The sequence below is a fragment of the Narcine bancroftii genome, chromosome 2, assembly GCF_036971445.1.
Source record: "Narcine bancroftii isolate sNarBan1 chromosome 2, sNarBan1.hap1, whole genome shotgun sequence".
Lineage (NCBI taxonomy): Eukaryota > Metazoa > Chordata > Chondrichthyes > Torpediniformes > Narcinidae > Narcine > Narcine bancroftii.
Genome location: NC_091470.1, coordinates 260944969 through 260961970, shown reverse-complemented (window position 1 = coordinate 260961970; position 17002 = coordinate 260944969).

Here is a 17002-nt window from a genome sequence, read left to right as displayed (position 1 = left end):
ATCAGAGCTGGGGAATCAGAGGCGGGGAATCAGAGGCAGGGAATCAGACGCGGGGTATCAGAGGCGGGGAATCAGAGTTGGGGAATCAGAGGCGGGGAATCAGAGCTGGAGATCAGAGGCGGAAAATCAGAGGCGGGGAATCAGAGCTGGGGAATCAGAGGCGGGGAATCAGAGTTGGGGAATCAGAGGTGGGGAATCAGATATGGGGAAACAGAGTCAGAGAATAGAGGCTGGGAAACAGAGGCGGAGAATCAGATATAGGGAATCAGAGGTGGGGAATCATAGATTGGGAATCAGAGGTAAGGAATCAGACGCGGGGAATCAGAGGCGGGGAATCAGAGGTTGTGAATCAGAGGCGGGGAATCAAAGGTGGGGATCAGAGGCAGGGAATCAGAGGCATGGAATGAGATGTGGGGAATCAGAGATGGGAATCAGAATCAGAAGCTGGGAATCAGAGGCCGGGAATCAGAGGCCGGGAATCAGAGGCCGGGGATCAGAGGCCGGGAATCAGAGGCCGGGAATCAGAGGTGGGGATCAGAGTCCGGGAATCAGAGGTGGGGAATCTGAGGCGGGGAAACAGAGGCGGGGAATCAGATATGGGGAATCAGAGGTGGGGAATCAGAGGTGGTGAATCAGAGATGGTGAATCAGAGGCGGGGAATCAGAGGCGGGGAATCAGACGCGGGGAATCAGAGGCGGGGAATCAGAGCTGGGGAATCAGAGGCGGGGAATCAGAGTTGGGGAATCAGAGGCGGGGAATCAGATATGGGGAATCAGAGGCGGGGAATCAGAGGCGGGGAATCAGAGGCAGGGAATCAGAGATTAGGAATCAGAGGCAGGGCATCAGAGGCAGGGAATCAGACGCGGTGTATCAGAGGTGGGGAATTAGAGCTGGGGAATCAGGGGCAGGGAATCAGAGTTGGGGAATCAGAGGCGGGGAATCAGATATGGGGAAACAGAGGCGGGGAATCAGAGGCTGGGAATCGGATGTGCAGAATCAGAGATGGGTAATCTGAGCTGGGGAATCAGAGTCCGGGAATCAGATATGGGGAAACAGAGGCGCGGAATCAGAGGCGGGGAAACAGAGGCGGGTAATCAGATATGGGGAATCAGAGGTGGGGAATCAGAGGCGGGGAATCAGAGGTGGGGAATCAGAGGCAGGGTATCAGAGGCAGGGAATCAGATGTGGGGAATCAGAGATGGGGAATCAGAGGCAGGGAATCAGAATCAGAAGCGGGGAATCAGAGGCCGGGAATCAGAGGCCGGGAATCAGAGGCCTGGAATAAGAGGCCGGGAATCAGAGGTGGGGAAACAGACGCGGGGAATCAGATATGGGGAATCAGAGGTGGGGAATCAGAGGTTGAGAATCAGAGGCAGGGAATCAGAGGCGGGGTATCAGAGCTGGGGAATCAGAGGCGGGGAATCAGAATTGGGGAATCAGAGATGGGGAATCAGAGGCGGGGAATCAGACGCAGGGAATCAGAGGTGGTGAATCAGAGATGGGGATTCAGAGGCGGGGAATCAGAGGCAGGGAATCAGACGCGGGGAATCAGAGGCGGGGAATCATAGCTGGCGAATCAGAGGCGGGGAATCAGAGTTGGGGAATCAGAAGCGGGGAATCAGAGTCGGGGAAACAGAGGCGGGGTATCAGATATGGGGAATCAGAAGTGGGGAATCAGAGGTGATGAATCAGAGATGGGGTATCAGAGGCGGGGAATCAGAGGCAGGGAATCAGACGCGGGGAATCAGAGGTGGGGAATCAGAGCTGGGGAATCAGAGGCAGGGAATCAGAGGCAGGGAATCAGACGCGGGGTATCAGAGGCGGGGAATCAGAGCTGGGGAATCAGAGGCGGGGAATCAGAGTTTGGGAATCAGAGGCGGGGAATCAGATATGGGGAAACAGAGTCAGAGAATCAGAGGCTGGGAAACAGAGGCGGAGAATCAGATATAGGGAATCAGAGGTGGGGAATCAAGGGTTGTGAATCAGAGGTAGGGAATCAGACGTGGGGAATCAGAGGTGGGGAATCAGAGTCCGGGAATGAGATATGGGGAAACAGAGGCGGGGAATCAGATATGGGGAATCAGAGGTGGTGAATCAGAGGTGGTGATTCAGAGATGGGGAATCAGAGGCGGGGAATCAGAGGCAGGGAATCAGACGCGGGGAATCAGAGGTGGGGAATCAGAGCTGGGGAATCAGAGGCGGGGAATCAGAGGCAGGGAATCAGACGCGGGGTATCAGAGGCGGGGAATCAGAGTTGGGGAATCAGAGGCGGGGAATCAGAGTTGGGGAATCAGAGGTGGGGAATCAGATATGGGGAAACAGAGTCAGAGAATCAGAGGCTGGGAAACAGAGGCGGAGAATCAGATATAGGGAATTAGAGGTGGGGAATCATAGATTGGGAATCAGAGGTAAGGAATCAGATGCGGGGAATCAGAGGCGGGGAATCAGAGGCAGGGAATCGGATGTGCGGAATCAGAGATGGGGAATCAGAGGTGGGGAATCAGAATCCGGGAATCAGATATGGGGAAACAGAGGCGGGGTATCAGAGGCGGGGAATCAGAGGCGGGGCATCAGAGATGGGGAATCAGAGGCGGGGAATCAGACACAGCGAATCAGAGGTGGTGAATCAGAGATGGGGATTACGAGGCGGGGATTCAGAGGCAGGGAATCAGACGCGGGGAATCAGAGGCGGGGAATCATAGCTGGCGAATCAGAGGCGGGGAATCAGAGTTGGGGAATCAGAAGCGGAGAATCAGATATGGGGAATCAGAGATGGGGAATCAGAGGCGGGGAATCAGAGGCAGGGAATCAGACGTGGGGAATCAGAGGTGGGGAATCAGAGCTGGGGATCAGAGGCGGGGAATCAGAGGCAGGGAATCAGATGCGGGGTATCAGAGGCGGGGAATCAGAGCTGGGGAATCAGAGGCGGGGAATCAGAGTTGGGGAATCAGAGGTGGGGAATCAGATATTGGGAAACAGAGTCAGAGAATCAGAGGCTGGGAAACAGAGGCGGAGAATCAGATATAGGGAATCAGAGGTGGGGAATCATAGATTGGGAATCAGAGGTAAGGAATCAGACGCGGGGAATCAGAGGCGGGGAATCAGAGGCAGGGAATCGGATGTGCGGAATCAGAGATGGGGAATCAGAGGTGGGGAATCAGAATCCGGGAATCAGATATGGGGAAACAGAGGCGGGGAATAAGAGGCGGGGAAACAGAGTCGGGGCATCAGATATCGGGAATCAGAGATGGGGAATCAGAGGTTGGGAATCAGAGGCGGGGAATCAAAGGTGGGGATCAGAGGCAGGGAATCAGAGGCATGGAATGAGATGTGGGGAATCAGAGATGGGAATCAGAGGCAGGGAATCAGAATCAGAAGCGGGGAATCAGAGGCCGGGAATCAGAGGCCGGGAATCAGAGGCCGGGGTTCAGAGGCCGGGATTCAGAGGCCGGGAATCAGAGGTGGGGACTCAGAGTCCGGGAATCAGAGGCGGGGAATCTGAGGCGGGGAAACAGAGGCGGGGAATCAGATATGGGGAATCAGAGGTGGGGAATCAGAGGGTGTGAATCAGAGATGGTGAATCAGAGGCGGGGAATCAGAGGCGGGGAATCAGACGCGGGGAATCAGAGGCGGGGAATCAGAGCTGGGGAATCAGAGGCGGGGAATCAGAGTTGGCGAATCAGAGGCGGGGAATCAGAGGCGGGGAATCAGAGGCAGGGAATCAGACATTAGGAATCAGAGGCAGGGCATCAGAGGCAGGGAATCAGATGCGGTGTATCAGAGGTGGGGAATTAGAGCTGGGGAATCAGGGGCAGGGAATCAGAGTTGGGGAATCAGAGGCGGGGAATCAGATATGGGGAAACAGAGGTGGGGAATCAGAGGCTGGGAATCGGATGTCCAGAATCAGAGATGGGTAATCTGAGCTGGGGAATCAGAGTCCGGGAATCAGATATGGGGAAACAGAGGCGCGGAATCAGAGGCGGGGAAACAGAGGTGGGTAATCAGATATGGGGAATCAGAGGTGGGGAATCAGAGGCGGGGAATCAGAGGCGGGGAATCAGAGGCAGGGTATCAGAGGCAGGGAATCAGATGTGGGGAATCATAGATGGGGAATCAGAGGCAGGGAATCAGAATCAGAAGCGGAGAATCAGAGGCCGGGAATCAGAGGCCAGGAATCAGAGGCCTGGAATCAGAGGCCGGGAATCAGAGGTGGGGAAACAGACGCGGGGAATCAGATATGGGGAATCAGAGGTGGGGAATCACAGGTTGAGAATCAGAGGCAGGGAATCAGAGGCGGGGTATCAGAGCTGGGGAATCAGAGGCGGGGAATCAGAATTGGGGAATCAGAGATGGGGAATCAGAGATGGGGAATCAGAGGCGGGGAATCAGACGCAGGGAATCAGAGGTGGTGAATCAGAGATGGGGATTCAGAGGCGGGGAATCAGAGGCAGGGAATCAGACGCGGGGAATCAGAGGCGGGGAATTATAGCTGGCGAATCAGAGGCGGGGAATCAGAGTTGGGGAACCAGAAGCGGAGAATCAGATATGGGGAATCAGAGGCGGGGAATCAGAGTCGGGGAAACAGAGGCGGGGTATCAGATATGGGGAATCAGAGGTGGGGAATCAGAGGTGATGAATCAGAGATGGGGAATCAGAGGCGGGGAATCAGAGGCAGGGAATCAGACGCGGGGAATCAGAGGTGGGGAATCAGAGCTGGGGAATCAGAGGCAGGGAATCAGAGGCAGGGAATCAGACGCGGGGTATCAGAGGCGGGGAATCAGAGCTGGGGAATCAGAGGCGGGGAATCAGAGTTGGGGAATCAGAGGCGGCGAATCAGATATGGGGAAACAGAGTCAGAGAATCAGAGGCTGGGAAACAGAGGCGGAGAATCAGATATAGGGAATCAGAGGTGGGGAATCGAGGGTTGTGAATCAGAGGTAGGGAATCAGACGCGGGGAATCAGAGGCGGGGTATCAGAGGCAGGGAATCGGATGTGCGGAATCAGAGCTGGGGAATCAGAGGTGGGGAATCAGAGTCCGGGAATGAGATATGGGGAAACAGAGGCGGGGAATCAGATATGGGGAATCAGAGGTGGTGAATCAGAGGTGGTGATTCAGAGATGGGGAATCAGAGGCGGGGAATCAGAGGCAGGGAATCAGATGCGGGGAATCAGAGGTGGGGAATCAGAGCTGGGGAATCAGAGGCGGCGAATCAGAGGCAGGGAATCAGACGCGGGGTATCAGAGGCGGGGAATCAGAGCTGGGGAATCAGAGGTGGGGAATCAGATATTTGGAAACAGAGTCGGAGAATCAGAGGCTGGGAAACAGAGGCGGAGAATATGATATAGGGAATCAGAGGTGGGGAATCATAGATTGGGAATCAGAGGTAAGGAATCAGACACGGGGAATCAGAGGCGGGGAATCAGAGGCAGGGAATCGGATGTGCGGAATCAGAGATGGGGAATCAGAGGTGAGGAATCAGAATCCGGGAATCAGATATGGGGAAACAGAGGCGGGGAATCAGAGGCGGGGAATCAGAGGCGGGGCATCAGAGATGGGGAATCAGAGGCGGGGAATCAGACGCAGGGAATCAGAGGTGGTGAATCAGAGATGGGGATTCAGAGGCGGGGAATCAGAGGCAGGGAAACAGACGCGGGGAATCAGAGGCGGGGAATCATAGCTGGCAAATCAGAGGCGGGGAATCAGAGTTGGGGAATCAGAAGCGGAGAATCAGACATGGGGAATCAGAGGCGGGGAATCAGAGTCGGGGAAACAGATGCGGGGAATCAGATATGGGGAATCAGAGGTGGGGAATCAGAGGTGATGAATCAGAGATGGGGAATCAGAGGCGGGGAATCAGAGGCAGGGAATAAGACGTGGGGAATCAGAGGTGGGGAATCAGAGCTGGTGATTAGAGGCGGGGAATCAGAGGCAGGGAATCAGATGCGGGGTATCAGAGGCGGGGAATCAGAGCTGGGGAATCAGAGACGGGGAATCAGAGTTGGGGAATCAGAGGTGGGGAATCAGAATCCGGGAATCAGATATGGGGAAACAGAGGCGGGGAATCAGAGGCGGGGAATCAGAGGCGGGGCATCAGAGATGGGGAATCAGAGGCGGGGAATCAGACGCAGCGAATCAGAGGTGGTGAATCAGAGATGGGGATTACGAGGCGGGGAATCAGAGGCAGGGAATCAGACGCGGGGAATCAGAGGCGGGGAATCATAGCTGGCGAATCAGAGGCGGGGAATCAGAGTTGGGGAATCAGAAGCGGAGAATCAGATATGGGGAATCAGAGATGGGGAATCAGAGGCGGGGAATCAGAGGCAGGGAATCAGACGTGGGGAATCAGAGGTGGGGAATCAGAGCTGGGGATCAGAGGCGGGGAATTAGAGGCAGGGGATCAGATGCGGGGTATCAGAGGCGGGGAATCAGAGCTGGGGAATCAGAGGCGGGGAATCAGAGTTGGGGAATCAGAGGTGGGGAATCAGATATTGGGAAACAGAGTCAGAGAATCAGAGGCTGGGAAACAGAGGCGGAGAATCAGATATAGGGAATCAGAGGTGGGGAATCATAGATTGGGAATCAGAGGTAAGGAATCAGACGCGGGGAATCAGAGGCGGGGAATCAGAGGCACGGAATCGGATGTGCGGAATCAGAGATGGGGAATCAGAGGTGGGGAATCAGAATCCGGGAATCAGATATGGGGAAACAGAGGGGGGGAATAAGAGGCGGGGAAACAGAGTCGGGGCATCAGATATGGGGAATCAGAGGTGGGGAATCAGAGGTTGGGAATCAGAGGCGGGGAATCAAAGGTGGGGATCAGAGGCAGGGAATCAGAGGCATGGAATGAGATGTGGGGAATCAGAGATGGGAATCAGAGGCAGGGAATCAGAATCAGAAGCGGGGAATCAGAGGCCGGGAATCAGAGGCCGGGAATCAGTGGCCGGGGTTCAGAGGCCGGGAATCAGAGGCCGGGAATCAGAGGTGGGGACTCAGAGTCCGGGAATCAGAGGCGGGGAATCTGAGGCGGGGAAACAGAGGCGGGGAATCAGATATGGGGAATCAGAGGTGGGGAATCAGAGGTGGTGAATCAGAGATGGTGAATCAGAGGCGGGGAATCAGAGGCGGGGAATCAGACGCGGGGAATCAGAGGCGGGGAATCAGAGCTGGGGAATCAGAGGCGGGGAATCAGAGTTGGCGAATCAGAGGCGGGGAATCAGAGGCGGGGAATCAGAGGCAGGGAATCAGACATTAGGAATCAGAGGCAGGGCATCAGAGGCAGGGAATCAGACGCGGTGTATCAGAGGTGGGGAATTAGAGCTGGGGAATCAGGGGCAGGGAATCAGTGTTGGGGAATCAGAGGCGGGGAATCAGATATGGGGAAACAGAGGCGGGGAATCAGAGGCTGGGAATCGGATGTCCAGAATCAGAGGTGGGTAATCTGAGCTTGGGAATCAGAGTCCGGGAATCAGATATGGGGAAACAGAGGAGCGGAATCAGAGGTGGGGAAACAGAGGTGGGTAATCAGATATGGGGAATCAGAGGTGGGGAATCAGAGGCGGGGAATCAGAGGCGGGGAATCAGAGGCAGGGTATCAGAGGCAGGGAATCAGATGTGGGGAATCAGAGATGGGGAATCAGAGGCAGGGAATCAGAATCAGAAGCGGGGAATCAGAGGCCGGAAATCAGAGGCCAGGAATCAGAGGCCTGGAATCAGAGGCCGGGAATCAGAGGTGGGGAAACAGATGCGGGGAATCAGATATGGGGAATCAGAGGTGGGGAATCACAGGTTGAGAATCAGAGGCAGGGAATCAGAGGCGGGGTATCAGAGCTGGGGAATCAGAGGCGGGGAATCAGAATTGGGGAATCAGAGATGGGGAATCAGAGATGGGGAATCAGAGGCGGGGAATCAGACGCAGGGAATCAGAGGTGGTGAATCAGAGATGGGGATTCAGAGGCGGGGAATCAGAGGCAGGGAATCAGACGCGGGGAATCAGAGGCGGGGAATCATAGCTGGCGAATCAGAGGCGGGGAATCAGAGTTGGGGAATCAGAAGCGGAGAATCAGATATGGGGAATCAGAGGCGGGGAATCAGAGTCGGGGAAACAGAGGCGGGGTATCAGATATGGGGAATCAGAGGTGGGGAATCAGAGGTGATGAATCAGAGATGGGGAATCAGAGGCTGGGAATCAGAGGCAGGGAATCAGACGCGGGGAATCAGAGGTGGGGAATCAGAGCTGGGGAATCAGGGGCAGGGAATCAGAGGCAGGGAATCAGACGCGGGGTATCAGAGGCGGGGAATCAGAGCTGGGGAATCAGAGGCGGGGAATCAGAGTTGGGGAATCAGAGGCGGCGAATCAGATATGGCGAAACAGAGTCAGAGAAGAAGAGGCTGGGAAACAGAGGCGGAGAATCAGATATAGGGAATCAGAGGTGGGGAATCGAGGGTTGTGAATCAGAGGTAGGGAATCAGACGCGGGGAATAAGAGGCGGGGTATCAGAGGCAGGGAATCGGATGTGCGGAATCAGAGCTGGGGAATCAGAGGTGGGGAATCAGAGTCCGGGAATGAGATATGGGGAAACAGAGGCGGGGAATCAGATATGGGGAATCAGAGGTGGTGAATCAGAGGTGGTGATTCAGAGATGGGGAATCAGAGGCGGGGAATCAGAGGCAGGGAATCAGATGCGGGGAATCAGAGGTGGGGAATCAGAGCTGGGGAATCAGAGGCGGCGAATCAGAGGCAGGGAATCAGACGCGGGGTATCAGAGGCGGGGAATCAGAGCTGGGGAATCAGAGGTGGGGAATCAGATATTTGGAAACAGAGTCGGAGAATCAGAGGCTGGGAAACAGAGGCGGAGAATATGATATAGGGAATCAGAGGTGGGGAATCATAGATTGGGAATCAGAGGTAAGGAATCAGACACGGGGAATCAGAGGCGGGGAATCAGAGGCAGGGAATCGGATGTGCGGAATCAGAGATGGGGAATCAGAGGTGAGGAATCAGAATCCGGGAATCAGATATGGGGAAACAGAGGCGGGGAATCAGAGGCGGGGAATCAGAGGCGGGGCATCAGAGATGGGGAATCAGAGGCGGGGAATCAGACGCAGGGAATCAGAGGTGGTGAATCAGAGATGGGGATTCAGAGGCGGGGAATCAGAGGCAGGGAAACAGACGCGGGGAATCAGAGGCGGGGAATCATAGCTGGCAAATCAGAGGCGGGGAATCAGAGTTGGGGAATCAGAAGCGGAGAATCAGACATGGGGAATCAGAGGCGGGGAATCAGAGTCGGGGAAACAGATGCGGGGAATCAAATATGGGGAATCAGAGGTGGGGAATCAGAGGTGATGAATCAGAGATGGGGAATCAGAGGCGGGGAATCAGAGGCAGGGAATCAGACGTGGGGAATCAGAGGTGGGGAATCAGAGCTGGGGATTAGAGGCGGGGAATCAGAGGCAGGGAATCAGATGCGGGGTATCAGAGGCGGGGAATCAGAGCTGGGGAATCAGAGACGGGGAATCAGAGTTGGGGAATCAGAGGTGGGGAATCAGAATCCGGGAATCAGATATGGGGAAACAGAGGCGGGGAATCAGAGGCGGGGAATCAGAGGCGGGGCATCAGAGATGGGGAATCAGAGGCGGGGAATCAGACGCAGCGAATCAGAGGTGGTGAATCAGAGATGGGGATTACGAGGCGGGGAATCAGAGGCAGGGAATCAGACGCGGGGAATCAGAGGCGGGGAATCATAGCTGGCGAATCAGAGGCGGGGAGTCAGAGTTGGGGAATCAGAAGCGGAGAATCAGATATGGGGAATCAGAGATGGGGAATCAGAGGCGGGGAATCAGAGGCAGGGAATCAGACGTGGGGAATCAGAGGTGGGGAATCAGAGCTGGGGATCAGAGGCGGGGAATTAGAGGCAGGGGATCAGATGCGGGGTATCAGAGGCGGGGAATCAGAGCTGGGGAATCAGAGGCGGGGAATCAGAGTTGGGGAATCAGAGGTGGGGAATCAGATATTGGGAAACAGAGTCAGAGAATCAGAGGCTGGGAAACAGAGGCGGAGAATCAGATATAGGGAATCAGAGGTGGGGAATCATAGATTGGGAATCAGAGGTAAGGAATCAGACGCGGGGAATCAGAGGCGGGGAATCAGAGGCACGGAATCGGATGTGCGGAATCAGAGATGGGGAATCAGAGGTGGGGAATCAGAATCCGGGAATCAGATATGGGGAAACAGAGGCGGGGAATAAGAGGCGGGGAAACAGAGTCGGGGCATCAGATATGGGGAATCAGAGGTGGGGAATCAGAGGTTGGGAATCAGAGGCGGGGAATCAAAGGTGGGGATCAGAGGCAGGGAATCAGAGGCATGGAATGAGATGTGGGGAATCAGAGATGGGAATCAGAGGCTGGGAATCAGAATCAGAAGCGGGGAATCAGAGGCCGGGAATCAGAGGCCGGGAATCAGTGGCCGGGGTTCAGAGGCCGGGAATCAGAGGCCGGGAATCAGAGGTGGGGACTCAGAGTCCGGGAATCAGAGGCGGGGAATCTGAGGCGGGGAAACAGAGGCGGGGAATCAGATATGGGGAATCAGAGGTGGGAAATCAGAGGTGGTGAATCAGAGATGGTGAATCAGAGGCGGGGAATCAGAGGCGGGGAATCAGACGCGGGGAATCAGAGGCGGGGAATCAGAGCTGGGGAATCAGAGGCGGGGAATCAGAGTTGGCGAATCAGAGGCGGGGAATCAGAGGCGGGGAATCAGAGGCAGGGAATCAGACATTAGGAATCAGAGGCAGGGCATCAGAGGCAGGGAATCAGACGCGGTGTATCAGAGGTGGGGAATTAGAGCTGGGGAATCAGGGGCAGGGAATCAGAGTTGGGGAATCAGAGGCGGGGAATCAGATTTGGGGAAACAGAGGCGGGGAATCAGAGGCTGGGAATCGGATGTCCAGAATCAGAGATGGGTAATCTGAGCTTGGGAATCAGAGTCCGGGAATCAGATATGGGGAAACAGAGGCGCGGAATCAGAGGTGGGGAAACAGAGGTGGGTAATCAGATATGGGGAATCAGAGGTGGGGAATCAGAGGCGGGGAATCAGAGGCGGGGAATCAGAGGCAGGGTATCAGAGGCAGGGAATCAGATGTGGGGAATCAGAGATGGGGAATCAGAGGCAGGGAATCAGAATCAGAAGCGGGGAATCAGAGGCCGGAAATCAGAGGCCAGGAATCAGAGGCCTGGAATCAGAGGCCGGGAATCAGAGGTGGGGAAACAGATGCGGGGAATCAGATATGGGGAATCAGAGGTGGGGAATCACAGGTTGAGAATCAGAGGCAGGGAATCAGAGGCGGGGTATCAGAGCTGGGGAATCAGAGGCGGGGAATCAGAATTGGGGAATCAGAGATGTGGAATCAGAGATGGGGAATCAGAGGCGGGGAATCAGACGCAGGGAATCAGAGGTGGTGAATCAGAGATGGGGATTCAGAGGCGGGGAATCAGAGGCAGGGAATCAGACGCGGGGAATCAGAGGCGGTGAATCATAGCTGGCGAATCAGGGGCGGGGAATCAGAGTTGGGGAATCAGAAGCGGAGAATCAGATATGGGGAATCAGAGGCGGGGAATCAGAGTCGGGGAAACAGAGGCGGGGTATCAGATATGGGGAATCAGAGGTGGGGAATCAGAGGTGATGAATCAGAGATGGGGAATCAGAGGCGGGGAATCAGAGGCAGGGAATCAGACGCGGGGAATCAGAGGTGGGGAATCAGAGCTGGGGAATCAGAGGCAGGGAATCAGAGTCAGGGAATCAGACGCGGGGTATCAGAGGCGGGGAATCAGAGCTGGGGAATCAGAGGCGGGGAATCAGAGTTGGGGAATCAGAGGCGGCGAATCAGATATGGGGAAACAGAGTCAGAGAATCAGAGGCTGGGAAACAGAGGCGGAGAATCAGATATAGGGAATCAGAGGTGGGGAATCGAGGGTTGTGAATCAGAGGTAAGGAATCAGACGCGGGGAATCAGAGGCGGGGTATCAGAGGCAGGGAATCGGATGTACGGAATCCGAGCTGGGGAATCAGAGGTGGGGAATCAGAGTCCGGGAATGAGATATGGGGAAACAGAGGCGGGGAATCAGATATGGGGTATCAGAGGTGGTGAATCAGAGGTGGTGATTCAGAGATGGGGAATCAGAGGCGGGGAATCAGAGGCAGGGAATCAGATGCGGGGAATCAGAGGTGGGGAATCAGAGCTGGGGAATCAGAGGCGGGGAATCAGAGGCAGGGAATCAGACGCGGAGTATCAGAGGCGGGGAATCAGAGCTGGGGAATCAGAGGTGGGGAATCAGATATTTGGAAACAGAGTCGTAGAATCAGAGGCTGGGAAACAGAGGCGGAGAATATGATATAGGGAATCAGAGGTGGGGAATCATAGATTGGGAATCAGAGGTAAGGAATCAGACACGGGGAATCAGAGGCGGGGAATCAGAGGCAGGGATCGGATGTGCGGAATCAGAGATGGGGAATCAGAGGTGAGGAATCAGAATCCGGGAATCAGATATGGGGAAACAGAGGCGGGGAATCAGAGGCGGGGAATCAGAGGCGGGGCATCAGAGATGGGGAATCAGAGGCGGGGAATCAGACGCAGGGAATCAGAGGTGGTGAATCAGAGATGGGGATTCAGAGGCGGGGAATCAGAGGCAGGGAAACAGACGCGGGGAATCAGAGGCGGGGAATCATAGCTGGCGAATCAGAGGCGGGGAATCAGATATGGGGAATCAGAGGCGGGGAATCAGAGTCGGGGAAACAGAGGCGGGGAATCAGATATGGGGAATCAGAGGTGGGGAATCAGAGGTGATGAATCAGAGATGGGGAATCAGAGGCGGGGAATCAGAGGCAGGGAATCAGACGTGGGGAATCAGAGGTGGGGAATCAGAGCTGGGGATCAGAGGCGGGGAATCAGAGGCAGGGAATCAGATGCGGGATATCAGAGGCGGGGAATCAGAGCTGGGGAATCAGAGGCGGGGAATCAGAGTTGGGGAATCAGAGGTGGGGAATCAGATATGGGGAAACAGAGTCAGAGAATCAGAGGCTGGGAAACAGAGGCGGAGAATCAGATATAGGGAATCAGAGGTGGGGAATCGAGGGTTGTGAATCAGAGGTAGGGAATCAGACGCGGGGAATCAGAGGCGGGGTATCAGAGGCAGGGAATCGGATGTGCGGAATCAGAGCTGGGGAATCAGAGGTGGGGAATCAGAGTCCGGGAATGAGATATGGGGAAACAGAGGCGGGGAATCAGATATGGGGAATCAGAGGTGGTGAATCAGAGGTGGTGATTCATAGATGGGGAATCAGAGGCGGGGAATCAGAGGCAGGGAATCAGATGCGGGGAATCAGAGGTGGGGAATCAGAGCTGGGGAATCAGAGGCGGGGAATCAGAGGCAGGGAATCAGACGCGGGGTATCAGAGGCGGGGAATCAGAGCTGGGGAATCAGAGGTGGGGAATCAGATATGGGGAAACAGAGTCGGAGAATCAGAGGCTGGGAAACAGAGGCGGAGAATATGATATAGGGAATCAGAGGTGGGGAATCATAGATTGGGAATCAGAGGTAAGGAATCAGACACGGGGAATCAGAGGCGGGGAATCAGAGGCAGGGAATCGGATGTGCGGAATCAGAGATGGGGAATCAGAGGTGAGGAATCAGAATCCGGGAATCAGATATGGGGAAACAGAGGTGGGGAATCAGAGGCGGGGAATCAGAGGCGGGGCATCAGAGATGGGGAATCAGAGGCGGGGAATCAGACGCAGGGAATCAGAGGTGGTGAATCAGAGATGGGGATTCAGAGGCGGGGAATCAGAGGCAGGGAATCAGACGCGGGGAATCAGAGGCGGGGAATCATAGCTGGCAAATCAGAGGCGGGGAATCAGAGTTGGGGAATCAGAAGCGGAGAATCAGATATGGGGAATCAGAGGCGGGGAATCAGAGTCGGGGAAACAGAGGCGGGGAATCAGATATGGGGAATCAGAGGTGGGGAATCAGAGGTGATGAATCAGAGATGGGGAATCAGAGGCGGGGAATCAGAGGCAGGGAATCAGACGTGGGGAATCAGAGGTGGGGAATCAGAGCTGGAGATCAGAGGCGGAAAATCAGAGGCAGGGAATCAGATGCGGGGTATCAGAGGCGGGGAATCAGAGCTGGGGAATCAGAGGCGGGGAATCAGAGTTGGGGAATCAGAGGTGGGGAATCAGATATGGGGAAACAGAGTCAGAGAATAGAGGCTGGGAAACAGAGGCGGAGAATCAGATATAGGGAATCAGAGGTGGGGAATCATAGATTGGGAATCAGAGGTAAGGAATCAGACGCGGGGAATCAGAGGCGGCGAATCAGAGGTTGGGAATCAGAGGCGGGGAATCAAAGGTGGGGATCAGAGGCAGGGAATCAGAGGCATGGAATGAGATGTGGGGAATCAGAGATGGGAATCAGAGGCAGGGAATCAGAATCAGAAGCGGGGAATCAGAGGCCGGGAATCAGAGGCCGGGAATCAGAGGCCGGGGATCAGAGGCCGGGAATCAGAGGTGGGGACTCAGAGTCCGGGAATCAGAGGCGGGGAATCTGAGGTGGGGAATCAGAGGCGGGGAATCAGATATGGGGAATCAGAGGTGGGGAATCAGAGGTGGTGAATCAGAGATGGTGAATCAGAGGCGGGGAATCAGAGGCGGGGAATCAGACGCGGGGAATCAGAGGCGGGGAATCAGAGCTGGGGAATCAGAGGCGGGGAATCAGAGTTGGGGAATCAGAGGCGGGGAATCAGAGGCAGGGAATCAGAGATTAGGAATCAGAGGCAGGGCATCAGAGGCAGGGAATCAGACGCGGTGTATCAGAGGTGGGGAATTAGAGCTGGGGAATCAGGGGCAGGGAATCAGAGTTGGGGAATCAGAGGCGGGGAATCAGATATGGGGAAACAGAGGCGGGGAATCAGAGGCTGGGAATCGGATGTGCAGAATCAGAGATGGGTAATCTGAGCTGGGGAATCAGAGTTCGGGAATCAGATATGGGGAAATAGAGGCGCGGAATCAGAGGCGGGGAAACAGAGGCGGGTAATCAGATATGGGGAATCAGAGGTGGGGAATCAGAGGCGGGGAATCAAAGGCGGGGAATCAGAGGCAGGGTATCAGAGGCAGGGAATCAGATATGGGGAATCAGAGATGGGGAATCAGAGGCAGGGAATCAGAATCAGAAGCGGGGAATCAGAGGCCGGGAATCAGAGGCCGGGAATCAGAGGCCTGGAATCAGAGGCCGGGAATCAGAGGTGGGGAAACAGACGCGGGGAATCAGATATGGGGAATCAGAGGTGGGGAATCAGAGGTTGAGAATCAGAGGCAGGGAATCAGAGGCGGGGTATCTGAGCTGGGGAATCAGAGGCGGGGAATCAGAATTGGGGAATCAGAGATGGGGAATCAGAGGCGGGGAATCAGACGCAGGGAATCAGTGGTGGTGAATCAGAGATGGGGATTCAGAGGCGGGGAATCAGAGGCAGGGAATCAGACGCGGGGAATCAGAGGCGGGGAATCATAGCTGGCGAATCAGAGGCGGGGAATCAGAGTTGGGGAATCAGAAGCGGAGAATCAGATATGGGGAATCAGAGGCGGGGAATCAGAGTCGGGGAAAAAGAGGCGGGGTATCAGATATGGGGAATCAGAGGTGGGGAATCAGAGGTGATGAATCAGAGATGGGGAATCAGAGGAGGGGAATCAGAGGCAGGGAATCAAACGCGGGGAATCAGAGGTGGGGAATCAGAGCTGGGGAATCATAGGCAGGGAATCAGAGGCAGGGAATCAGACGCGGGGTATCAGAGGCGGGGAATCAGAGCTGGGGAATCAGAGGTGGTGATTCAGAGATGGGGAATCAGAGGCGGGGAATCAGAGGCAGGGAATCAGATGCGGGGAATCAGAGGTGGGGAATCAGAGCTGGGGAATCAGAGGCGGGGAATCAGAGGCACGGAATCAGACGCGGGGTATCAGAGGCGGGGAATCAGAGCTGGGGAATCAGAGGTGGGGAATTAGATATGGGGAAACAGAGTCGGAGAATCAGAGGCTGGGAAACAGAGGCGGAGAATATGATATAGGGAATCAGAGGTGGGGAATCATAGATTGGGAATCAGAGGTAAGGAATCAGACACGGGGAATCAGAGGCGGGGAATCAGAGGCAGGGAATCGGATGTGCGGAATCAGAGATGGGGAATCAGAGGTGAGGAATCAGAATCCGGGAATCAGATATGGGGAAACAGAGGCGGGGAATCAGAGGCGGGGAATCAGAGGCGGCGCATCAGAGATGGGGAATCAGAGGCGGGGAATCAGACGCAGGGAATCAGAGGTGGTGAATCAGAGATGGGGATTCAGAGGCGGGGAATCAGAGGCAGGGAATCAGACGCGGGGAATCAGAGGCGGGGAATCATAGCTGGCGAATCAGAGGCGGGGAATCAGAGTTGGGGAATCAGAAGCGGAGAATCAGATATGGGGAATCAGAGGTGGGGAATCAGAGGTGATGAATCAGAGATGGGGAATCAGAGGCGGGGAATCAGAGGCAGGGAATCAGACGTGGGGAATCAGAGGTGGGGAATCAGAGCTGGGGATCAGAGGCGGGGAATCAGAGGCAGGGAATCAGATGCGGGGTATCAGAGGCGGGGAATCAGAGCTGGGGAATCAGAGGCGGGGAATCAGAGTTGGGGAATCAGAGGTGGGGAATCAGATATGGGGAAACAGAGTCAGAGAATCAGAGGCTGGGAAAAAGAGGCGGAGAATCAGATATAGGGAATCAGAGGTGGGGAATCGAGGGTTGTGAATCAGAGGTAGGGAATCAGACGCGGGGAATCAGAGGCGGGGTATCAGAGGCAGGGAATCGGATGTGCGGAATCAGAGCTGGGGAATCAGAGGTGGGGAATCAGAGTCCGGGAATGAGATATGGGGAAACAGAGGCGGGGAATCAGAAATGGTGAATCAGAGGTGGTGAATCAGAGGAGG